This window comes from Ailuropoda melanoleuca, chromosome 15 (assembly GCF_002007445.2).
Source record: "Ailuropoda melanoleuca isolate Jingjing chromosome 15, ASM200744v2, whole genome shotgun sequence".
NCBI lineage: Eukaryota > Metazoa > Chordata > Mammalia > Carnivora > Ursidae > Ailuropoda > Ailuropoda melanoleuca.
The window spans coordinates 55,827,246-55,854,658 of NC_048232.1; the positions used below are offsets into that span (position 1 = coordinate 55,827,246).

Here is a 27,413-nt window from a genome sequence, read left to right on the forward strand (position 1 = left end):
TTCTTTGTGATTGAGAAAGCAAATTCCCTGTGATATGTATTAGAATAACAGAGCACTGCTGAGGTCCCAATTGAAATAAGTGGGCCCAAATGTGAAGTGAGACTAGCCAGCATGGGTATGTATACTTTCCACAATCATGCTGAATAGTGTGGGTGCAGGCATGGTGTGATAAAATATTTGGATTTAATTAGAATTGTGGTTTTTTGATTTGTTTGTTCAAAGAAGTTCAAGAGATGAAAGATGTGGACCAGGGATCTAAACTGGATTTTTTAATGAGCAATTAAGGGGCTGGCTGTCAATATGAAAATGATAGATCAATGGATTAGGGGTCTTAACGGGACTAATTGGAGTAAGTGAGCTGGAAAGATAGGAACTGGTGTTTAGAGGCCTGAGTCTGTCCAAGATCTTTAAAATAAAAGGAGAATGTTAGCTATTACAGGCTACTGAAGTCAGAAAGCTGGACCTGCTACTGAATAATTTAGAAAGATGGATGTGCAATTCACATGTCACATGACCTGAAATTCACACGTCATATGGAAAAATTGAACCTTGTTTTTCAAATGGCATTAGTATATGCCAAAATAATAAAGGTAAAATTAACACTCTTGTTTTAATCATCAGGGAAATACAAATCAAAACCACAATGACATACTATCTTACACCTGTCATAATGGCTAGCTTCAAAAAGACAAGAAATAACAAATGCTGGGAAGGATATGGACAAAAAGGGAACCCTTGTGCCCTGTTCATGGGGATGTAAATTGGTGCAGCCACTGTGGAACAGTCTGGAGATTCCTTAAAATATTAAATCTAGAATTACCATATGATCTTTTAATTCCATTTAGGAATTTACCCAAAGGGTAAAAAGATATTTACCCAAAGAAAATGAAAACACTAATTCAAAAATATAGATACTCCCCTATGTTTATTGCAGCATTAGTCACAATAGTCAAGAGTAAGTGTCCATCCATAGATGAATGCAAAAAAGATGTAATATATATAAAATTCCATTATGTTATGCATATATTATGTGTATATATACATACATGTATACAGATATATTACACACTATACATATATAATGGAATATTGCTTAGCCATAAAGAAGAATGAAATGTTGCCATTTGGAATAACAGTGATGGACCTAGAGGGTATAATGCTAAGTGAAAGAAATCAGACAGAGAAAGACATACCATATGATTTCACTCATATGTGGAATTTATGAAAAAAGACAAATGAACAAAGAAAGAGAGAAACAAAAAAATACCAGATTCTTAAATATAAGCTGATGGTTACCAGGAGAAAGTTGGGTAGGGATGAATAAAATAAAGGGGATTAAGATTACTCTTATCAGATGAGCACTGAGTAATGTATAGAATTGTTGAATCATTATATTTTACACCTGGAATTAATATAACACTATGTTATTTATACTTCGATTAAAAATTAACACTCATATAATGACTTTCTTGAGATATTCTGTATTGTGATTTTTTAAAAAAATGTAATCTGTAACTCAATTCTGAATTATTTTTACTGAACTTATAAAAGTTTGGAGGATTAATACACAATGTAACAAAGTTGTCTTTGTAGATAGGACCACACAAAATATTGACACACACCTGAAGTCAGTGCAGTGAGCGATGATTTAACAGATTTCTATAATTTTGAGACAGTAATTTAGTCAGTATCTTATCAGTATAAAATTATTCTTGGAGTTTATTTGATTTCTTCTACTATATTTTATCTTAGTGATCTTCATTAATTACCCTTTGGCCTTGGAGATAATTTTTAGGCATTTATAAGCTCCAAAAGCAGTACATTAAAAAATATATTTGCTATAACTCTTGAGTTTTTCTCTAAAATACGTTCTTGCTGGGGCGCGAGTGGCACAGCAGTTAAGCGTCTGCCTTCGGCTCAGGGCGTGATCCCGGCGTTGTGGGATCGGGCCCCACATCAGGCTCCTCTGCTATGAGCCTGCTTCTTCCTCTCCCACTCCCCCTGCTTGTGTTCCCTCTCTCACTGGCTGTCTCTATCTCTGTCAAATAAATAAATAAATTCTTTAAAAAATAAATAAATAAATAAATAAATAAATAAATAAATAAAAAAAATACATTCTTGCTACATGGAAATGCTAAATACATTGATGAACTATTAAGAAGTTTTAGGAGTTTGATAAAAATGTTATAGTGTTGTCACTTATTTTACCTATACGCATACATATATAAACATATAGTGGTACTTTTTGCAGAAACTAAATGGCAACTTCATTGAACTTAGTTATTTTGGAAAAAAACTATATACATCTCTTCTTGATACTAAACAAAATAGCTTAGTTTTATTTCAGAGATTTAAAAACAAACATTTAATATAAATGCATGTTTATTACAATTTCCAAAAAGGCATGTACTTTCATCAAAATAATTTTAAATATTTGGGAATCATAACAAGTTCTTGGCACTAGATTGTCCTTGTGATTTAAAACATGTTTTTTATACAAATAACATCCAATGTTTGTATGTGATTGCTTTCCTAGCAATCACATAGTTGGATATAATTAATCAAGTAAGCAAATCTTAACCTTGCCAACTAGTACCTTGTGAATACCTTTTGACTTCAATGGATTCTAAGATGGTTTCCAGAATATATATTTAATGTATATATGCACTTACATATACAAATTAAATCTTTTCTTTCTGATATTCTCAGTGATAGTCTCACTCACATGAAAACTTAAATCCCAACTGGAAAATCTGGGGAATTTGGTATGAGAATAGTGGTATAGAAGCCTACGTTCCCCTTATAAGAGGATTTTTGGCATCCTTTTTAATCCTGATTTGTTTATGTAACCTACTATTGCTGCTTCTGTGTGCTTCTCAGTGAGAATTTTGTGTTTGAATCACAGAATTTTAATGGTTGAAGGATGAGACTCTTAGAATCCTTCTATTTTCCAGCTGGGGAAACTGTAGTCCAGATAGATTGAAACTTGCTCAAGGGCCGCATAACTAGCAAAAGGCAGATTCTGAATTCAAGTTTTCTGACTTTAAATCTTGTGCCCTTTTCATGTTGTGTTGGAGCAGGCCTCGAAGGATTTAAAGGGTATACTGAAGGAGCCTGAGCCAAAGGAAGTTATTCTGGGAGAAGAAAGCAAGAGCTTTATGATGTTCTGTTAGGGAAAAAGCAAAATAAAATGCAGTTGTTACTTGAAGTGTGGAGGGAAAAAAAGAACGAATAAAATATGGATAACTTTAAAAGAACATCATATAAGGCTGTTAGTACATCAATCCAGTGTTTATTTTGAGCAGTTGGTGACATTTAGAAAGAAGTGAGGTTTCCAGACATTTTCAGTAGGTGGTCAGTTTGACATTTCTATATAATGCCTCTCTGGGCTAATAAAACTTGTCTATTCCTGCTGGTTCCATTTTCATTTTATTCTTTCTGTTCATTTAAAGCAACAATTTAGTAAATCACAGTAAATAGGCAAATGCTGAAAGTCAAGTGTTTATACATGCTAAAATTTTTTAAGCCTGGACTTATTTTCTTTCTTTCAGGCTTTTTTTTTTTTTTTTCATAACAGATGGGAGAAATGTGAGTAATTTCACTGGAATTCTGTAGCCTTATTTAAAAAAAAATTCATTTAGTGGCATTTAAATATTCAGTTTATGTCTAATAAAACAAATCATATTTTTAAATAAGCCCCAGCATTATTATCAAAACAGATTCATGTGGCTTGGCAACTGCAAATAACACGGACATCTGTTACTGGGAAAATAAGTTAAACCAAAATAAATTGAACCATACTGAATATTGCTGTAATTTAGTAATTATTATTTTAAACTACAAATTTATCCTACCTAACATCAGCTGGACTTTTATAATGATGTCCTATTTACAGCATGTCATGTCACCCACAGATCTGTTTCAATGATTGCCCAAATTTCTCAAACCCTAAAACATAGACCCACTAGTCTGCCTAGTACCATCTTCTCATAAATTATCTAGTCTCCTATTTATGTGAATATTGTTGCAATCCAACGAGTTCCCTCCCTTTTCTCATTTTCTCCCCTGTATTTTTTTTTATTATTATGTTAGTCACCATGCAGTACATCCCTGAATTCCGATGCAAAGTTCGATACTTCATTAGTTGCGTATAACACCCAGTGCACCATGCAATACGTGCCCTCCTTACTACCCATCACCAGTCTGTCCCATTCCCCCACCCCCTCCCCTCTGAAGTCTTCAGTTTGCTTCTCATAGTCCATAGTCTCTCATGTTTCATTCCCTCTTCTGATTACCCCCCCTTTCTTTATCCCTTTCTTCCCCTACCGATCGTCCTAGTTCTTATGTTCCATAGATGAGAGAAATCATATGATAATTGTCTTTCTCTGCTTGACTTATTTCACTTAGCATTATCTCCTCCAGTGCCGTCCATGTTGCAGCAAATGTTGAGAATTCGTTCTTTCTGATAGCTGAGTAATATTCCATTGTATATATGGACCACAGCTTCTTAATCCAGTCATCTGTTGAAGGGCATCTCGGCTCCTTCCATGATTTGGCTATTGTGGACAATGCAGCTATGAACATTGGGGTGCATATGGCCCTTCTCTTTACTACGTCTGTATCTTTGGGGTAAACACCCAGTAGTGCAATGGCTGGGTCATAGGGTAGTTCAATTTTTAACTTTTTAAGGGACCTCCACACTGTTTTCCAGAGTGGCTGTACCAACTTGCATTCCCACCAACAATGTAGGAGGGATCCCCTTTCTCCACATCCTCTCCAACAATTGTTGTTTCTTGCCTTGTCTATCTTTGCCATTCTAACTGGCGTAAGGTGGTATCTCAGTGTGGTTTTGATTTGAATTTCCCTGATGGCTAATGATTTTGAACATTTTTTCATGTGTCTGTTAGCCATTTGTATGTCTTCATTGGAAAAGTGTCTGTTCATATCTTCTGCCCATTTTATGATTTGTTTATTTGTTTCTCGTGTATTGAGTTTGAGAAGTTCTTTGTAGATCTTGGATACCAGTCCTTTATCTGTGGTGTCCTTTGCAAATATATTCTCCCATTCCGTGGGCTGTCTCTTAGTTTTTTTGACTGTTTCCTTGGCTGTGCAGAAGCTCTTTATCCTGATAAAGTCCCATAAGTTCATTTTATCTTTTATTTCTCTTGCCTTTGGAGATGTGTCGTGAAAAAGGTTGCTCTGGCCGATGTCATAGAAGTTGTTGCCTATGTTCTCCTCTAGAATTTTGATGGATTCCTGTCTCACATTGAGGTCTTTCATCCATTTGGAGTTTATTTTTGTGTATGGTGTGAGAGAGTGGTCAAGTTTCATTCTTTTGCATGTAGCTGTCCAATTTTCCCAGCACCATTTATTGAAGAGACTGTCTTTTTTCCACCGGATGTTTTTTCCTGCTTTATCAAAGATTAGTTGCCCAAAGAGCCGAGGGTCCATTTCTGGGTTCTCTATTCTGTTCCATTGGTCGATGTGTCTGTTTTTGTGCCAGTACCATGCTGTCTTTGTGATCACAGCTTTGTAGTACAGCTCGAAATCCGGCATTGTGATGCCCCCAGCTTTGTTTTTCCTNCCCCCTGTATTTTAATTCACCTTGATTCCTTCTCACCTCCAAAGCAGGAAGTGTTCCTGCTTCCGCTTATGAGACGGCACATATCTTTGCTCTACAGTACATTGTGCCTCCTAAGATCTTTTTATATGTTGTCTTCTTTTTAAAAGGTGTAATTAATAGAGGGTGTGGGGACTCTGGAACTGGCTCTGCTTATCCCCATCCAAGTCCAGATGCTTATGGAGCTTTTTCCTCCTTCTGCCTTCAGATCTCTCTCTTGTTATCCGAATTTTACCCGATTTGGAGAACATTGATGATCTTAGGGCATTAAAGAAGGGGTTGTCCAATGGAAGTTTTTGTGAGGGGAATCTCTCCTGCTAACGGTTGGCAAACATCATTCGGGTGATGCTCTCTACAGAGACTACTTGACCCTTACTACCTTCAGTAAGAGGAACTCTTTAAGTAGCCGCTCAGCACAGGTCATGCTTCCCTCCTATAGGGGCTGGTATAGACAGGATTTGCTCTTGGAAGAAGTGAGGTGATCTTATTGATGTTCCCAGTCCCTATCAAGAATGATCCACTTAGGTTTGGGAGGCTCTCCCTTTTCTGCCTTGTGGGTTTTCCTTACCTTTCTGCCACAATTTATACTATCCAAGAATACCCTAAAATACTATTGTGCATTTGCCCCTAAAAATGATGTTTATGAATAAACCTAAGGCTGTACTCCTTTTGAGCTTTGGTTTTTGATCCTTGATCCTCCGCCTGTTTTACTTTCTTGATAGTACCTGCTCTTGCAAATTAAAAGACTTTGCTCTTACATGGCTATCAATGAAATGGGCTTCACAAGCAGATTTGAAAGGCAAATCTGTTCATTAACTCTTTGTTTTTTCAGCTATGGTGATCTTAATTCCCTCCAATTTACTTGCGATTGAATAGGGGAAGGTTATGCATAAATATTTGCACGTAAGAAAAGCAAATTATTCTATCTAAAATACACACCTGAAATTGCCCCTGTGCCCTTTTTACTGACTCCTTCATCTTTTCATGCACTAAACTTTCCCTTTGAAATGCTCCTACAACAATAATGATGTTGACAAACAACAAAGACAAGCCTGTGGACTTCTTAGCTAGTAAAGGCATCATCCTGCTTCTCTCCTGTTCCCAATCTATTGCTCCATTCCAAATATCTTAAAGAGTGAACTCTATTTGTTGGCTACAGTCTTCAGTGCTTATACTCTTCTTCCTGCTCCTAGAAAACTTACTTCTTACTATTGATATCTTAAGTAGATTTTGGTTTAAATATCAACATGATAATATTGTGACTTTTCTCTGAATTTGTCTGTCACCATGTCTGCAAGGAAACCTCTGCATCCATCCATTCATGCTGAAATGTTCCCTACGCAGGTGAGTTATCTCTCCTCCTAGCCAAGGTTAATTTCTGCACTTACCTCTGGTTCCCATGACCAATACCCTTTCTTCTCCATCTCCAAGACATTCCCGTATCAACTGATTGCTTTTTTCCCCTCTTTATCTTCAACTCTTTGGCCTGCTCTGCTGATTCATTAGTTTTGTCTCCTTCCCTGTCTGTTTTTTTGTTGGACCCCTAAGTAGTAGTGTTCCCCAGATTTCTCCTCTTACTGCTTCTCTCACCTTGCTCTTCCAGTTTAAGAGTTTACGTTTGTTTTCAAGGCTTCAATAATCCACATTCGTAGTTGGTCACTCCCAAATCTAAATCTAAAGTAATAATACTTCAATGGTATAATTTTACCGTTACTTTAGTAGCTATACTGAAGTGACTAAAAATGCTAAGAGATCATAGAGAAAGCACAAACAAAACCCATACATTATCCAAATTTTATTTTCTCCCTTGGAGCAAAAGAATTTGCTGAGGCACTCAGTAACACAATGTTTTAATTTTGCATTTCTGTTTTTGTATTCTCTAGTTTGAAAACAAAGCACATGTTAACTCTGGATTTCAGTATGACTTATAATAATATGTGGTATAAAATACTTTTTGAGCTGTTTCTGAGCACAGCATGGAAGTTTGTTATTGACTTTTTGCTCTCTGCGAATAAGACACACCTTTCTAAATTATTAAAGTGCAAATGATTTCTTCAAGGTACTATTTTAGGATATGTCTTGACTTGGGACTATTTTCTTTTTACCTCATTATTTTCACACAAAGTTAAATATCTTGTTAGATTCTGGAGTTTTCTTATTTGTAAAATTGTCTTATGGAATCTCATTAGTATTTTTTTTTTTAAGATTTTATTTTTATTTATTCGACAGAGATAGAGACAGCCAGCGAGAGAGGGAACACAAGCAGGGGAGTGGGAGAGGAAGAAGCAGGCTCATAACAGAGGAGCCTGATGTGGGGCTCGATCCCACAACGCCGGGATCACGCCCTGAGCCAAAGGCAGACGCCTAACCACTGTGCCACCCAGGCGCCCCCTCATTAGTATTTTTGATTCAAGCATTAGAATATGAAAAAATGAACCTCATATCTTTACACATATAGGAGAAATAAATTTCATTCTTGCTACTACTGAATAAGTGTTAAGTATTTTCCAAGCACTGAGTAAAGCAAATATATTTCTGATTTCCATGTTGTTATCCAGGGCCTAGCTTAATTATAATTTTAACAATATCAAAACTATTAAGGTTAATCTTTTCATTAGGTGAAAATACTGAAATCAGTGGAGGTAAATAGATATGAACTGACACTTTAGTTTTAATGGAATTTGTAGGCCTCAATTCTTGCATATGTAGGAACATGGGTAGGAATGTAAGATGAGAGAGAAAATTATAAAATTCCCTTCATGAGAGAATATGACTTGTTCAATTTTGAAAAGCCTACCAATTTGCCCAAAGTTAAATATTAACATTTTTGCATTTATTTCTCTTAAAAATAATAATTTGGCAACTCTTTCAAGAGGGAATAATTACTAAGCAATATGAAATAGATAATGTGTTATGGAATATTTTATCTTTATGCTAGATTCAGTTTGCTTAATTTCCTGTAGGGGAAAGGATAGTTACTCAAAGTTCTATCTATATATGTGTAACAAGTTAATCAATGTCAAGAATTTTGCTGCACAAAGACAACAATTTTCTCAGTAGAATTACACATGGTACTGTATGCTCTTCAAAATGCAAGGGATGGTAAAAATTAAAACATTTCAGAGTACATACGTCTTTGTCTTCTAAATTTCTAGCAATGTTTACTTACTTTTAAAAGCTATAGTTTTTTTAAACCTTGTTTCCATGTATTATTCCTAGGAGAAACAAACTAAATCATAAATTTAGTTAAAATTAAAAACTTTATTTGATTTTGGGTAAAGTGATGAAGTAAAATCAAAACAATGAAATAAACAATTTTCACATGAAAACTGTTTGGTGCTGTTAGAGAAGACAACTTTGATTTCTCAAATAACAGACAAAAGGAACTTTAGCAGGACTTGAATGGCAGGAACTCTGAGACAGAGCTGGCAGATTGAATGTTTAAAAGTGCACACCTCAAACCATAGTAATTTTTTTAAATAATCAAAAAAAAACTATTGAAACAAAACAAAAAAGGATTTTAAAAGTAAAATCAGGGTATTGTTTCATAGCCTGGGAATCAATTTAAATTATTTAAATTGACGGGGAAATCTCAAATCTCTGTAATAATAGGAAACAATGTATACTGAATCACACAGACCAAGTGAGGAATCTGTTGTTGACCCAGGGGTTGCTCAGAAATTAAGCTACACTATCTGGTGCTTGGCTACATCATCATCCCTGGATCACGGATCCTTGTATTCTATGGCGGTAATGTCTCAGGAATTGGTTTCTGGAGATGGATTCTGATTGAGCAGCTGCAAGGTACACATAAAAATTCCTCAGGAAGGAACTATTCCCCAGGTGATAAATAGTTTTCAGTGGGGCCAGTGATGATATATATATCATATGAATGAATTCATATAGATATGAATTTAATTACTATGAATTTAAGTTATAGGATTTGAATATTGAATATATAGTTTACTTTTTCTAAAAAAAGATTTTATTTGAGAGAGAAAGAATATTGAATATATAGTTTATTATTTTTTTTAAAAAGATTTTATTTATTTGAGAGAGAAAGAACACAAGCAGGGAAGAGGGGTAGAGGGAAAGGGAGAAACAGACTCCCTACTGAGCGTGGAACCCAATGGGGGACTAGATCTCAGGACCCTGGGATCATGACCTGAGCCGAAGGCAGATGCTTAACTGACTGAGCCACCTAGGTGCCCTATAGTTTACTTTTTAGTATAAATTTTTTTTTAGCAATTGACAAGTGGGTTTGCTATGTTTTAGATGATTTACTAGGTCTTACAGGTGACAGAGTGTTGAGTAGACCGTAAGAAGTTTTTAATATAAGAGGAATTGGAAAGGAACAATATATCTATAAATAGAACCCAGTAATCATTTTCTCAACCCTTTTTCATTATTGACTGAAACGATGCCTATCATACAGTAGTACTCAATATATATATTTGGTGGATGAATAGATATAAATATCATAGGAGAATAAAAGTGTTCCAAGTGTTCAAAGTATGGGTAATAGTATATGATATTTGCAGAGTGTTTCATGAGTCACATCCCTGGATGTTGCTCAATGCTCTATTGGGTGGTGCTGGACATGAAAACTTGAGAAGCATAGTAAGCAATGTGAGGCATTACATTTCTTTCTGTCTTTCCTCCCATTCATTTGTTTACCATTCAAGAATTTACTGAACACCTCCCCAATGACAAGACCAGAACACAGAAATAACAGAGATCTGCCATTAATGAGGTCACCATGTACTGAAGGAGACAGCCAAATATATAGGCAATTAAAATAGATCATGATAAATGCTACGATAGGTTCTATGAGAGAGAATAGGGGAGAGAGAGAGAGAATATATGTAATGAGTCAGAGCTGGTGCATTTCATTTTGTCTCCTGTCTTCAGAACTGTATTAGGATGAATAGGTATTAGTCTGTTTAAATTTAATCTCTGAGAGTAACATTAATCCTGAGTTCAGTTCCAATTCCCCTTTTACCTTCTCAAATTACATTGTTAACAGTTACACATTCCATGTTGAATGGATACAATTGTCTACAAAACACTTCACATTTTGTTTTCTCATCAGCTGCAACATAACTCCATTAACACTCCATTCATCCTCTGTACTCTTTGGACCTGTAATTTCTTCAGGTTATTATGTGCCTATCCTAATAGTAAATATGGAACTTATCTTGCTAGTCGACTCTGTGTATCTTTGTAAGGCAGATTATAAATGCATGTTTGCTTTGGGCTTTTGCTTTGATACGTGGTTGGAAATTGATTCAATTTTCATTTTGCTTGGCATTTCTTTCAGTTGTTACCTTTTCACTTGTGAGGGCCACCTTAAAGATTTCCTTTATGTCTTGTATTAGCTGCCTCAAAAGTATGTGGCAAACTCCCATGCTGACCCTGTAAATCCATCTGTTTCATTCCAAGCAAGAAGTTTTGCACAATCTTCAACATCTATACTCCCTGTATCATTATTTGAAATGATTATTTGATGATTTTTCAAGCTAGGGTAAAGGGCTATGTCTTATGTTTAGCTTTGAGAATAATTTAAGAAGCTGAACTGCATAGGGGTACCTAGCATGCCATATAGAGCAGACTGCCTGTGGTCAGATCACATCTGTTACTTACTCTCTGTGTAAATTAAGGCCATTGACCTCTGTGGGCCTCACTTTCCTCATCTGAGAGATATGATGATGATGATAATACTAACACAATAAGGTTCATGCAAAGCTTAAATGTATTCATATCTGTAAAATGCTTAGAATGGCATTTACTAATATTTGTTACTTATCCACGTGTTCTAACCAGATCACTATCTTCTGTGGAGATTATGGAGATGCTACTGACAATAATAAAGACTAATATTCAGAGGCGGATTGACATGAAAATCATAAAGCTTAATCATTAGGATCTCTCACTTGGACAGGTCCCTTATTGGTCTTGCATTTTTGGTAAAACCTTTAAAAGTAGTGTGGTAACTGCAATCAGTTGAGACCAATGTCTCTTCCCTCCATGACTTTCCCCCTACTATAATGCCTGTGGATTGGTCACAGACGTTATTGGGATACAGTTAAGGGAAAGTTGGGCTGGGGATATATGTACTTTGGGTTTCATGGGAGGTGGTTGCATAGCTTAAAACACCTTTGCTTTATACGTAAATAATTGTTAGCTCTGTCAGTTATAAAGAGCTTTCGGGAATACTTCTGTCCAAGATGCAATCCCGCCATGGCATCCTTACAGTGTTAGAGTGTGGTAGGGAAGATAGAGTATGAAATGTGGGAAGCCAGAAGCTAGTCTGTGGACAACCTTCTATCACAGAACATATAAAATTGGGTGGGGGGGATTTTGTGTTTTACCAGTATCTTGTTAAAACCATCAATAATAACAATGTATTAAAATATATTTCAAAAATCATTCTATTCTTTACAGAAAACTTTTCAAAATAAATTTCACATGAAAGGACAATTGAAGAGTATGCAGCGAAAAATGTAGAAAAACATCTGTGTTAAGAAATTAATAGTCTTAGATTTTTAGATTCTCTGATGTGCGTATTTATCAGCATTTTAACTTTGTAGTTCCTTGTGATTATTTTCACATTCTAAATAAATGACTGAAATGTATTTAATTTTGAATTTGTAATCTTATTTTATTTTTCAGTATAATCCTCCAAATTATAGAAACTTTAGTACTCACAAAATCTGAGTCTACCCCAGCTAACATGTAATCGGTGATTTTATGTGCCAGGTGAAACCTCTAGCTATGTTCTTCTTTCTCAAGATTCCGTTAGCTATTCAGGGTCTTTGTGGTTCCATACAAATTTTAGATTGTTCTAGTACTGTGAAAAATGCTCTTGGTAATTTGATAGAGATTACATTAAATCTAGAACTTTGGGTGGTATGGACATTTTAACAATATTCTTTAATCCTTGAACATGAAATATATTTCCATTTCTTTGTGTCATTTTGTTTCTTTCATCAAAGATTTATAATTTTCAGAGTACAGATCTTTCACCTCCTTGGTTAAGTTTATTCCTCAATATTTTATTATTTTTGGTGTAATTGTAGACAGGATTGCTTTCTTAATTTCTCTTTCTATTGTTTCATTATTAGTGTACAGAAATACAAGATTTCTAAATATTGGTTTTTTATCCTGTGATCTTACTGAATTTCTTTATCAGTTCTAGCAGTTTTTTGGTGGAGTCCTTTAGGTTTTTATATATATATGAAAGAATGAAAGTTTCATTTCTTTTTTACCAATTTGGATGCCTTTTATTTCTTTTTATTTTCTGATTGCTGTGGCTAGGACTTCCAGTACCGTTTGGAATAAAAGTGGTGAGAGTGGACATTTTTATCTTGTTTCTGACCTTAGGGAGAATGCTCTCAGTTTTTCACTATTAAGGATGATGTTAGCTGTGGGTTTTTCATATATAGCCTTTATCAGGTTGAAGTGTGTTCCCTCTAAACCTACTTTGTTGATTTTATCATGAATGGTTGTAATTTGTCAAATGCTTTTTCTGCATCTATTAAAATGATCGTACCCTTTTTATTTCTTTAAGATTTTATTTATTTATTTGACAGAGAGAGAGACAGCCAGCGAGAGAGCAAACCCAAGCAGGGGGAGTGGGAGAGGAAGAAGCAGGCTCCCAGGAGGGAGCCTGACATGCTGCTCTATCCCAGGACCCTGGGATCACGCCCTGAGCTGAAGGCAGAAACTTAATGACTGAGTCACCCAGGCGCCCCGATCATACCCTTTTTAAATTTCTTCTCTTATTGCTGTGATGTACCATGTTGATTGATTTGTGAGTATTGAACCACCCTTATATCCCAGGAATAAATCCCGCTTGATTGTGGTGAATGATTTTTTAATGTGTTGTTGGATATGTTTTGCTAATTTTTGTTGAGGATTTTTGCATCTGTGTTTATCAAAGATATATTGGCCTATAGTTCTCCTTTTTTGCAATGTGTTTGTCTAGTTTTGGCATCAAGGTGATGCTGGCCTCATAGAGTGAATTTGGAAGTTTTCCTTTCATTTCTATTTTTTTTGGAATAGTTTGAGACAAATAGGTACTAACTCTTCTTTAAATGTTTGGTAGAATTTGCCTGTGAATCCATCCGGTCCTGGACTTCTGTTTGTTGGGAGTTTTTAATTTACTAATTCAGTATCATTGCTGATAATTGGTCTGTTCAAATTTTCTATTTCTTGCTGATTCAGTTTTGGGAGGTTATATGTTTCTAGGAATTAATACATTTCTTCTGGGTTGTCCAAACTTGTTGGCATATCATTTTTCATAATATTCTCTTAAAGTCCTTTGTATTTAAAACTGGTGTCAGTTTTTTCTGATTCTGAGCCCCCCCCCCTTCCTTTTAGATAAGTCTGGCTAAATGTTTATCAATTTTATTGATATTTTCAAAGAACCACCTCCATGTTCCATGTGCACTTGAAAAGGATGTATATTTTGCTGTTTAGGATGAAATATTCTGAATCTGTTAAATCTATCTGTCCAGTGTGTCATTTAAAGCCACTGTTACTTTTTTGATTTTCTGTTGCATGATCTGTCCATTGACTTAAGTGGGGTATTAAAGTCCCATACTATATTACTATGGATTACTTCCATTATGTTTGCTACTAACTGTTTTATGTATTTGGGTGTCTCAAGTTGGGTGCATAAATATTTGCAATTGTTATATCTTCTTGTCAGATTGTCCCCCATTTTATTATATAGTGGGTGTTTTGGTCTCTTTTTACAGTCTTTGTTTTAAAATCTATTTTTCCCCTATATAAGTATTGCTAACCCTGCTTGCTTTCCACATCCATTTGCATGATAAATGTTTCTCTTTCCCTTCTCTTTCAATCTGCATGCATTAGGTATGAAATGCATCTCTCCTAGGCAGCATATAGATGGGTCTTGTTTGTTTTTTTTTTTTGTTTTTTGTTTTATTTTTTGGGGGGGTTTGGTCCATTCCGTCACCCTATGTCTTTTGATTGGAGCATTTTGTCCATTTACAGTCAAAGTAATTATTGATGCATGTGTATCTTTTCCCATTTTGTTACTAGTGTTATGTTTGTATTTGTAGTTCTTCTCTGTTCCTTTCTTCCCATGCTCTCTTCTGTCACAATAAGTTGACTTTTTTTAGTGACTTACTCAGATTCTTTTTTTTTATTTTTTGCATATCTATTACTGGTTTTTGATTCGTGGTTACCATTTGGTTTGTATATAACATCTTCTGCATATAGCAATTGATATTTAGTTGGTGGTCACTTAAGTTTGAACCATTCTTTACTACTTTACCCTCCATGTTTTAGGTATATAGTGTCATATCTTGCATTCTTTTATTTTGTGAGTCCCTTGACTGATTTTTGTAAATACACTTATTTTTACCGCTTTTGTGCTTCCTGCTTTTCCTACCCTTACTTATGGTCTTTGCTTTTCCTCTGGCTCTCCCAGAGCTAAGCTGACTGATTTTTTTTTTTTTTAATTCCATGTTTTAAGTCCCACTGGTTGTAAGAACTCATAAAGTTTGGCCTCTCTGGTTTTCAAAGCCAAATGTTATGGGGATTAGTCTTCTCTGTGCAGGCTCCTCAGTGTGAGAGTCTGTTTCTCTCCCCCCTCTGCACCAGCTGCCCCCTCCTTCCCGTGGACAGCCCTGCATATCTGTTTAGCTCCCAACCATATCCCACCCTTCCTACCCTTTTCGATGTGGTCTTTTCTCTCCTTTTACATGTGGAGTTTTTTCTTCTGGTCTTTGGGTCATTTTCTGGGTTATTTACACTGATGTGAGTATTATCTAATTGTATCCACGGGACGAGGTGAGCTCAGCGTCCTCCTACTTTACCATCTTCCCAGCCTCTTCTCTGTAATTGATGTCTTTCTGCATGCTTGTCCTTCTTTCTCTTTATTTTTAGTGTATTTATTATAGGTTTTCAGTTAGTGGTTACAATAATGTTCATAAATACCATCCTAAGTATACCTAAGTATAAAGCAGTCTGTACTAAGTCTATATACGGTCACTTAAGTCAAACATATTTTATAAGAATTTCTTTTTAACTCCCCCTCCATGTTTTACGTATATGTTGTCATAATTTACATATTTGTATTCATAATTTTATTACTTCTAATTATGGTCCTTTTTTTTCCCCATTTGAAGTCTCATTGACATTTCTTGTAAAGCAGGTTTACTAGTGATAAACTCCTTTAATTTTTGTTTGTCTGGGAAACTTCTTTTTTTAAGATTTTATTTATTTATCAGAGAGAGAGAGATAGAGCATGATTGTGGGGGGGAGGGCCAGAGGGAGAGGAAGAAGCAGACTCCCCACTGAGCAGGGAGCCCAATGCAGGACTCTCGATCCCAGGACCCTGGTACCATGACCTGAGCCAAAGGCAGATGCTTAGCCAACTGAGCCACCCACCTGTCCCTGTCTGGGAAACTTTTTATCTCTCTTATTGTGAATGATAACCTTGCCAGGTAGAGTATTCTTGATTGTAGTTTGTTTTTGTTTTTGTTTTTGCTTTCCTTTCAACTCTTTGATTATAATCATGCCACTCCTTTGTGGCCTGCAAAGTTTCTCCTCAAAAATCATTTGATAGTCTTATGGGGTTTCCCTTGCAACTAATCTTTTGCTTCTCACTTGCTGCTTTTAAAATTCTCTATTTAAACTATACCATTTTAATTATTTTGTGTCATGGGTGGATCTTCTTGCTTTTGTCTTGTTTCGAATTCTCTTTGCTTCCTGAACCTGGATGTCTGTTTTCTTCCCCAGGTTAGGAAAGTTTTCAGCTATTATTTCTTCAAATAACTTTTCTGCCCCTTTCTCTCTTTCTTCCCTTTCTGGAGTCCCTATAATGTGAAATTTGTTCATTTGATGCTTTTTTCCTTTTTACTTTTCAGCTCCGGTGCTATGAACCTGTTTCCAAATCACTGAGCCATTATTCAGTATCTGCTAGTCTACTGTTGGTCCCCTCTAGTGTATTTTTCATTTCAGTTATTGTTATCTTCAACTCTGATTGGCTCTTTTTCATATTTTTTAACCTTATTGTTGAAATTCTCACTGAGTTTTTCTTTTCTCTAGTCCAGTGAGCATCTTTATAATCATCACTTTAAACTCTTTATCAGGCGTATTTCTTACCTCCATTTCATTTAGTTCTTTGAGATTTCATATTGCTTTTCCATGTGGATCATATTCCTCTGTCCATTTTGCTTGATTTTGTGTTTGTTTCTATGAATTAGGTGGAACAGCTACTTCTCCTAAATTTGAAGCAATGGTCATTCCCTTTGTAGACTGTATGTGCCTGGTGACTTTGGCTGGCTGGCTAGAGCTGTGGCTGATGTTGTCTGAAGATTCCAAGGCACTCTGTGATGGGCTGCCCTGGTGGTGGGATGGCTGGAGCTAAAGTGATTATACGCCAGGGTGGTCCTGGGGCTCTGCATGTGAAGGGCACCTTGGCAGGATAATTGAAGCTGAAGTAGGTCCAAGCATATCCTGGGGCTCTCCATACAGAAGACGTCTTGGTGGGGTAGCTGGAGCCAAGGCAGAATGCAGGCCAGGGAGTCCCAGGGTGCTCTCTGAAGGGGGCACCTTGGCAGTACAACTGTAGCTGAAGTGGGCATGGTCTGGGTTAGTCCCAGGGCTCTCTGCACAGCACCCTGGCAGGATAGCTGAAGCTGGTGCAGGCCAGTATGTATCAAGGTGCTCAGTGCAGGGGATGCATTGGTTGGTCACTAAAGCAGAAGCACAACAGGCCAGGAGTTCCTGTGGTACTCCACACAGGGGCACCTTGCCAGGGCAGCTGGAGCTAAAGCAGGAGTACACTAGGAGGTTCTGGAGCACTCTGCGCTGGGGGTGCCCTAAGAAGCCATTTGGAGCTAAAATGGTGCAGGGCTAGAATGTTCTGAGGTTCTCTGCACATAGTCACTCTGGTGCAATGACTAGAGCTGTAGTGAGCATTGATCAGAGGTGTTCCAGTGTTCACTGCCCTGGGGCTACCTTGGTGGGATGGCCAGGACTGGTATGGACTAGGGGCATAGTGCTCACTGAGGCAGTAGCCCAGTTAGGGTACCTGGACCCTGCTCCCATACATGCTATCAAGGTGGAGGGAGAACGTAAACCATGGATCTTTGCTTGCCCATCTGACTCAGAGAGTGTTCCAGCAGCTACCCCACCATTTGTTAGGTTTCTAAGGCTAGATTCTCTATATTCTAGTTATTCTTTTAAACTGACTTTTTTCCCCCTCTGTGTCCCAGGGTGTCCAGGGCTAGTATGGGCTAAGGGTCCGGGGCTCACTGAGATGGTTGGCCAGGTGTGGCACCTGGACCTTGCTCCCATCTGCACTATCAAGGTGAATGGGGAACATAAACCACGGTGCTTGCCAGCCCCTCTGATCTGGAAAGAGTTCCAGCAACTCCCCTGCCATTTGTGGCCTTCTAGGACTGGATTTTTTAGATGCTAGTTGTGCTTGTAAACAAAGTTTGTTTGTCTATTTTTCCTGTGCCCCATGGCAGACAAATCTGCTCATGGTCTTTTAGTACTATCTTTATTCCACTGCAGTTCACAGCATCAGTGGTGGGGATTCCCTTCATTACTCTGTCTCTGTCTCTTTTCTCATTCTCTGTGTGTTCCCTCTGTCTTTTGTTGTGTAGCTGTTCAGTCAGTCTTCATTCTTCTTCAGGAGCTATTGCTCTATAAATAGGTATAGATCTGGTGTGTTTGTGAAAGAGGTGAGTTCAGGGTCTTCCCATGTTGCCATCTGGGACTTCAACAACTCTCTGACCCCTGGTTTAAGCACTACCCAAACAGTCAATTATATCTTAGTTTATTCATTCTAAACCTTCACAATGCATTAATGCACATGGGGAGCTTTAAAAAATTCCAGTATCCAGACAATATTTCAGACTAATTAAATCAGAATTTCTGGTGGTAGGACTGAGTAATCAATATATTTTAAGGGTGTAGGCAGGTTTGAGAACCAATGGCTTGGTTGAAGAATCTCTTTTTGATTTGGGGTAAAAATCAGGACTAGTTACCTGAGAAGGAAGAAAGCACCCAGGAATTTTTTTTTTTTTTAATGTACAAAATACAGAATCTAGGGATTTCCAAAAAGGGAACTCTGCTTTGTAATAGTAGAGTGAATAAAGGTAGAAATGTGTATTCTATCCCTGTTGTTCTACTACTTGTGTGAATTCACAGAAGTTATTCAATTCGATGTAATCTCAAGATCTTTATGTATAATATGAGTTAAATATATACCCTGTGGTTTGTTATGAAGTTAAAGATGCCAAATGTAAAGTAACTGTTAAATTAATAGTTACTATGATTATTTTAAATTATAAAGGCTTATATCACTTAGTGGTTCCTTCAAGGCAGTTGTAACTCTTAATTGCATACAGTTGTATAATACTCTCTAATTGTGGAATTCTCTAAGGGATAGGCCACTTTTGCCTTGTCAACTACTAGAATCATAGCCCTCCATAAAGATCCTGACACCGACTATTACTTAAAATATTAAATGGGTAAATAAATGAAAGTGTTCTATAGCTTAATCCCATTGGTATAAAACAGAAGGATGACACCACGTTATATATTTCTTTTGTGCTTTCCTATAGACTTTTTTTCTGTTACTTGCTAACAGTATAATAACAGTAACAGCCTTCTATGGAGCAGGTACTGTTCTAAGAACTTTATAAAAATAGTATGTGCCAGTCCTATGAATTAGGTATTACATTGTTTTACAGATAAGACAGGTGAAAAATAGAGAGGTTAAGTCATTTGTCCGTGTCAGACAGCTAGAGAGCTCTTGCTTTGGGATTTGAGTTTAAGAAAATAAACTTGAGAACAAATTCTAATTATCACTTCATCTGTGCAAAAGTAGCCATTGCCATTTCTATGAACCACTGGAAGTCCTAGAACCAATTGTTAATCTCTTAAAGTTTCATACACGTTTCATCCTCTCAGTTTCTTGAGCACTAGTCCTAAATTTGAGGGGAAACAAACAAACAAACAAACATTGTTTAAAGAGATATAATCATTATATTTGCTTGAAAAAATACTTTTTACTTTGAAAAATGATGCTATTAATTTTTATTTGGTTTGGACAAAAACACATTGACTCAAATCAATAAAGCTATTATTTCTGTTATATTCAGATATTCTATTGCTGGAAGCAATGATAAATTTAGACTTTTCCTCTTTAATATTATGTCACAGTTCATTAGAGATTTAACAGTCATGTTTAAGAGTCTTTACATTGGAACATTAGGTTTTATTTATTTAAAAATTGCTCATTACTTGTAAGGCATTCACTAAATAAGAGCTCACAGAGTTTGATTTTCTCCTAAAAAGTAGTGATAGGAAAATGTATGAAATGGATTAGGCAGTGTGATTTTACTTAAAGCTCTTTAAAAGATAAAAATCAGGTAAAACCTCTGGACAACCACTGAACTCAAGAACTTAACACTAGATATATTTCTAACCTTTAATTTACAATGAGAAAAATGTCTTCCATCTGAAGTTATTTTCAGTTGGATAAGTTAAAAGTTTGATTGCCTTTTAAATTGTAGGTATTTTTTCCACTACTATATTTATAATAATTTTTAACTGAGTAATAAGTCTCTCTCAGCTTTATTAGTTTTGGGTTGTATGGATATAGGTAAATAAAAACTTACAGAATTGCAAAAATATTTTCATGCATCTCAGCAGAACACAACTGGAATTCCAGGAAATGTTGAGGAAATTGTTGCCATTCCTAATAATATAAATAATTTTGTCCAAGATGGATGGCACATGGTTTTGGTAATGAGCCACTGGCCTATGTAAGATTTGGAGAAATAAAATGGCCAATCTCTCTCCTTTCAATAGCAGGTGTTTCTCTGCTAATATTGAAGCAAACATTTCCCTTGGAAACATCTGTCAGAGTAACAGGTCTATAACTGAAATGAACATTGAGGATATTAGAATGTGCCAATTTAAAAAAAAATGCTCATTTGCTGAAAAAATGATTTAAAAATAAGACGTTGAGGCACATTTAAATGTATGAATCTCAACTATAAATCCCAGTTAACAATATGTATCATGAAATATGTAGAGTATTGTACAACATTACCTGCAAGCAGCTGCTTTTGTGTGATATTTAACTTGAGATACTGAGTATATCTATTTATGGTTTCTGTTTGTGCACCTTGCCAAACAATATGGCTAGTCTTTTAATTCGCATAGCTTTGATTTAATCCAACAAAGTACTAAAACATTGTCTATGAAGAAAGTATAAAAGAGATATTTAATATTGTGGAAAGTAGGATTTAAAACGAATAGTCCCTTTATGCTGGTATAACATGGGACTATATCTCCATAGAGACCCAAACTAGAAATAAATATAATTTCCAAAAAAAAAAACCAATAACAAAAACAAAATACTGTATGTTTTCTTAGAAGTTGAATTAAATGATGGCTAAAACTAGAGAACTTGACCTTTTCAACCAGTTCAATGTATTGATCTCATTCATCCTCTTGGCAAAAATACTTAGTGGGATTCATATTTACAAAAATTAATTTAATATTGGTATACTTGAAAAAAATTACCCTACTCTTTCTCCATAGGTACCGCAGCATTTTAAGATGTAATTTTAAACTTTCACTTTTTCATATACACCCACACCATCGAGTTTTTGTGGTTATTTCTATGCTGCTGCCCAGGTTCACATCACAATTCCTCATCTCTCAATGAGGGAAATGTGACATAGAACCTGTGTGTTTACCTTTAAGGCACACAAGTAGATTGTATTTTCCAGCCTCCTTAGAGTTTTACACGGAATCTGGACAAGGTGCTTAATTAATGTCACTTCAAGGCTCAGCTTCCAAAAATCTTCTATACACAGTACTTGGCACTGCTAATCTTTGTTCAGTAAATGAATGGAGATACTGGATGAGGTCTGAACAACAAGATGTAAAGAGCGTGCTCCTTGAAATAATCACTTAAAGTGCTTGCCAACAGGAATATTTTGGAGCAAGGAATACATTTATTCTATGTTGCTACTAAGATTTTCAGATTTGTTATTACAGCAGCTAGCATTATTTACTCTATTTCAGGCACACCAATAAAATAATTATAAATTATCACCACAATCTTTATCTGCAAAATATGTCATTTCAAGTTCTAAAGTCTCAGAATCTTAATATTTGCTTCCAATCAGTTCTCCTTTGCAATATTCTGTTTTTTCTGTTGATGGGATCATCATTCTAGAAGTTAGTTGTCAAAAAGAAAATATGATGCAACCTCTAGTTTTGCATTTTAGTGAGATTGAGAACAGGGGCATTTCAAAATCTGACCACAGAAGAATTAATTCTATAGATATTTGATACATTCAATTGTTGTATTTGAGGGAATTTTATTTGGCAAGAAAATCAAATTCTTTATCATAACATAGTACAGTATATCACTTTAGAACTTGGAAAGGCAGCTAGCTAAGGCTGTAACAAGCTACTCTATATTCTAGCACAACATAATTTGAAATCTTTGAGATTATTGTATTAGTTCATTCTCATCAGAATTCATTAGAATAATTTATTAGTACCGTGATGAAAACTATCCAGATACTCAGTTCCTGAGTTCATGGTAGTGATCACTCATATGGCTATCATTGGGTAGTAAGATACGTAAGAAAAACCTCCAATCATAAATGAGTCATGCCACCTCTCCACATGTAGACAATGTGTGTAATTCTCTCTCTGTCTCTCTTGCTCTTGAAAATAATCAAAAGAATAGCTCCAGACATGTGTATTACAAAGGACTGGTAAGTTTCTACCGCTGTGGCAAGGCTGGCAGCTGGGCTACAGTTGTTAGAATGCCAAATCTCAGACGTGGCATGATTAAATCCAGTATCTAATCATTTTGTTATAGCAAATTCACAAAGCAGTCTGATTACAGCATGCCCTGTCTTCATGGTGGTACACATGTTATACATTTGCTATAAAATTACTAATGTGAATTTGTAACCAAAGTATATTGTTTACAAAAGAATTGTTTCCTTTACATTTTTTAAAAAACTGACTTATATATTATAATTCTGTTGGTAAAAACCAACTTCTCACTATTTTAGTATAATTTTTTTGCTTTCTTATTTAACTATAATTTCATTTCTTCTGGGTTTTTCTTTATGCTTATAATAAAATTTTTCTAAGATGCAGAAGTCAGCTATTTAAAATTATAATCTTCACATAACATTTAGAAGAAGTACTCATTAATTTATTTTCTGGGATGCAAATATTAGAGTTGTTTAATATGTACATATTAACAAGTTTACAAAAATAGATTCTGTCACTTTAGGATATAATAGAAGAAATATTTAGAGTTACAAGTTATTTTAATGTCTTGGCCAAGAAAATATATAGAAACATTTTAAGAAAATATATCAAATCATTTTATTTGTTTCTGCATACCAAATTAATGGGCAATAGAACACATTTATCAAACTCTCTTGACAATGTGTAATACATTAAATAAATCATTAAGATTTGGCTGTGAATCTGTTTTTATAGTGCTCTTTGTTATGAATAATAGTGTATTTGCTATAAATATTCTTTTAGCCCTTTTCTACATAAGAAAAACACATGTAAAATTTGACTTCTCTTTTTCCTTTGAGACAGTTTTCCTTCCTTATTTTGTCTTTGTATTTAAATGTAATCAACCCTGATTAATTGGTAGAAACTCTGTGAATTTTTATAGTTCACTGAGAGGTGATTATTGAGTGAAACTTTGGGGTCCTATTTACCAAATTAGCCAGAAACACATTTGTGAACAGAGTCTGTTTTAAACTCTCAACACGTTTTAATGGATGTTTACCCAAAAATCCTGCCATTAAGTTTTTAGATGGACATTTCACGTCACACCAAGAAAGTTCTGTATTTGCCCCCTTACCTGCCTCCTTACCTGCAAACACATTCCTGCTCTCACTCCTATGGATGGTATTGTCTTCAGAACTATTACTCTCTCTCTTAAATCATTAATTCCTCCCGGTTTTTCTCACCAGGCTTGCCTTTCCCCTCCACCTCAGCATGATATATCCAACTCTCTACTCAAACTTGGATAGAAAGATTAACATGACAAAATTGACCTCAATGTCCCCTTCCAAGCCCACTGGTGCCACACTGATCCCCATTTCAATAAAAGGCATTATCAAGGATTCAGCTTTTCAGACACTCAAAAGTCATCCTTGTGTCTTTATTCTATCATACTTCACATCTATTCCATCCATTAATTCTGTTAGTTGTACCTTTAAAATACATCTATAATCTGACATTCCTTTTTATCTCTGCTGTCACTCTCATCCAGATTACCACCTACTCTTGTTTTGACCTCTACCCTAGACTCCTAAATGGTCTTACCTTTTCTACTCTTGCCCCACATTTAGCCTCTTCACACAGCACCTGAGCAAATCGTGTCAATCCCCACACTGAAAAAACTTGCAATGAGCGCATATAAAATTTAGAATAAAATCCAGCCTCCTGGAGATGTCCTCAAGGCCCTACATAATTTGGCCATTGTTTCTGTTTTATTTCCTACCCCCCCCCCCTTTATTTTTTTGCTAACTGTGCTGCAGCCACTCTGGCCTTCTTGCTGTTCTATGAAATGTTCAAGCTTTGTCCACCCCAGGGAATTTGCATATATATGTTCTGTCTGCTAGAATGCTATCTTCAAATTAAAGACTTCTTCCTAAAATTCATTCATTTCTCTGCTTAAATATTCCCCTTTCCTGGGCGCCTGGGTGGCTCAGTCACTTAAGCGTCTGCCTTTGACTCAGGTCATGATCCCAGGGTCCTGGAATCAAGTCCCACATCGCGCTTCCTGCTCCTCAGTCTTCTTCTTTCTCTGCCCCTCCTCTCACTCATTCTCTCAATCCCTCCCCCTCACAAATAAATAAATAAAATCTTTTTAAATAAATAAATATTCCCTTTTCCTGCTCATCTCATTCTCCAGCCCCACTCATTACTTAACTCCTTACACAGGCTTTCTTTTCTTAATAACTCTTACCACTACCTAGAATTACACAATATTTAGTTTTTATTGTCTGTCTGCTCTGTGAAGGCATTCAGAACATGTCACCCTAGAATGACATTTTGACATATTATTTTGAGTTATAGTCACTTGAGAAAAAGCAGGTGCAAGAAGGGCCATACAACCTGCCTTTTTCTTCCTGAAAGCAGGAGATAATACCATAAGGAAGGAAGACATTGTTATCATCAGGGATGGGAAATCAAGGCTGAAAAATCTGTACAAACCAACTGTGTGAAGTTAACCCTTACCTGCCTATTTAATTCTCAACAATTTACTGCCTCTAACCTAGCTCCTTTGTCTTGTCAATTCTTCACCAATTTATTATTTGTCTACGATATAAAAGCTTTCTGCTTGAGTCATTCTTTAAGTCTTTATCCTCATGTGAAGGCTCACATGTATATGTAAAAATTTACGAAAACTTGTATGCTTTTTCTCCTGTTTCTCTGTCTTAGGTCAGTTTAACTTAGGCTCAGCTGGAGACCTAAAGAGCTTGGAGGAGATTTCTTCCTTACTTCTATTAGAATTTAACTCTATCAACCAGGGTCTCTGTCTTGTTGACTGTAGTATTTTCATTGTCTTCAAAGTTTCAATAAATGCTGAATAAATAAATGACTAAACTGTAAATTAAAATTCATATCTTTTTATCATAACTACTTGATAATGATCCTTTTTACTTATTCTGATTAAAGTACAATTTGTTTTTCTACCTTTGAGCTACTTAAACACCAGGAAAGGACTGACAGTACACAGCTTTAGTTTTTTCATTGTTTATCTCTTAATTAACTGTGTTGATCTGCTTCTGGCTCACCCCTCTGCCCTAGCTACTAACTAGCTCTCTTACATGAGAGTTAACTTCGTTGAGCATCATCCATAGCAGTAATTCTTAAACTTTAGATTGTATCAGAATCACCTGACAGCTTATTAAAACAAAAATGGCAGGGCCTTAACCCCAGAGTCCCTCCTTTGGTAGGTCCTAGGGTGTGGTTTGGAAATTTGTATACCGAATTAGTCCTCAAGTATTATTGATTTTGCCAGTCTAAGGACCACAATTTGAGGATCACATAGCTATAAGAACGCATGATGTTCATCTTCTTTTGTTGACTTCTTTCCAGATGGACCTGGGCAAACTGGTGTGGAAGTTTTCTATGGAACAGGATAAGGAATGGAGCCTGGGACTCTGCTAGCTGGGTATACTTGCTAGAAAAGTAAGTAGCTCTGAGAGCAAGTGCCTTGAAGAGTGTTCTGGGCAGTATTTCAAACTTAAAATTTGACAAAATGAGGAAGAAGAGGCTATAATGAAAAAGGTGGAGATAAAGACAGAGAGATAGAAGAACAGGAAGGAGAAGGAAAAAGAAGTGGGATGGGATTTGGAACAATTGAGATGCTGACATATGTAGAGATTCTGAAAATACAGAGAATGCCTGAAATGCCTGAAGGAACCAGCTGAAGCTAATTTGGAGAATTTCATGTTCCCATTTCACGTTCCTATGGTATTTATGGATTCAGATTTAGAATTGTATGGGGACATGAGAAAGGCAATAAAGAAACTAACACAAAGTAGAGATCCCTCATCATCATATTTAGAGACTTTCATATGATTGGTGGATTCCTATAACCAAAATCTGTTATTAGGTTCCTTGGGTTGTCTTAATAAAGTACCATAAACTTGGTGGCTAAAACAACAGAAATTTGTTATAGCACAGTTCTGCAGGCTTCAAGTCCAAAATCAAGGTGTCAGCGAGACCTTGCTTTCTCTGAAGATTCCAGGGGAGGATCCTTTGCCTTTTCTTAGCTTTGAGTGGTGGCCTGCAATCCCTAGTGTTTCCTGACTTGCTCCTTTCCAATCGCTTTCTATGATCACAAGGCATTCTCCTTGCGTCATCCATTTTTCCTTGTTGTTTCTGTGTCTTCTATTGGTGTTTTCCTGAAAGTTAAGTTTAAAAGCAAAACTATTTTGGTAAAATATTTTAAGTGGAGAAGGATTTGAGTCTTCCTTTCCTTTTGGCTGTGATTCCCCCAAATACTTACTCTTTGCAAATAATCATTTGTGATCTACTTGTTACTATCCTCATATTGTCTTACCTGTCGTCTTAGTGTTCTTTACCCTTTCATTAACCTAAAATTGAGTTTCTAATTTTTTATCACAACAATTTTTTATCTAATTTTTTATCAGTTACCAAAATCCACTAGTTATTAAGCTAGTGGATTTTGATGGGAATGTGTAAATTTGTCCCATCTCAGGGATTAATAATAATAACCCAAAGCTTATGTATACATAATGATTGCTAGGTGTTTTTAGAGTTCTGAGTGTTTTATACATTAGGAAGCTGATTTAATTTTTTTTATCTTTTTGAAATGAAAAAAGTGAAATAATGCCCCCCACCCCAGCTTTATTATTGTAATTCCAGTGTGGTTTTAATAGCTATATGGAAGGATGAGAAAATCAATTAGTCAATAAATGGAATGGGCAAATATAATTCTGCATCCAAGAGGTGTTTTGGTATTCTTCAAACAGCACTGTGTAGGTGATTGTTCTATTGTCTACCTTGTTTATCACTTTAATTTCAACCCTCCTTATGTAATCTAATTCATATAAAATAAGGATATAATTTTCATTTTGCTACATATGACTTAATTTTCCAAATTTTGCATCTATATGTATATGTGTGTCTATAAAGAAAGACCTTTCTGTCTATGAAAATTCCTGAGTTTCATGAAATTATTTATATTGGGCAA

The 27,413-nt window shown here is 35.8% G+C and overlaps 1 protein-coding gene across 1 annotated transcript in view; it reads left to right on the forward strand.

The window, feature by feature from the left end:
• The window catches only part of TMTC2 (transmembrane O-mannosyltransferase targeting cadherins 2), a 674,893-nt gene extending 648,665 nt beyond the window's left edge, over window positions 1-26,228 (forward strand). The window contains exon 16 of the transcript XR_004620732.1: window positions 25,790-26,228. The gene's annotated coding sequence lies outside the window, so the exon portion shown is untranslated. The remainder of the gene's footprint in view (window positions 1-25,789) is intronic.
• The last annotated feature ends 1,185 nt before the right edge of the window (window positions 26,229-27,413 follow it).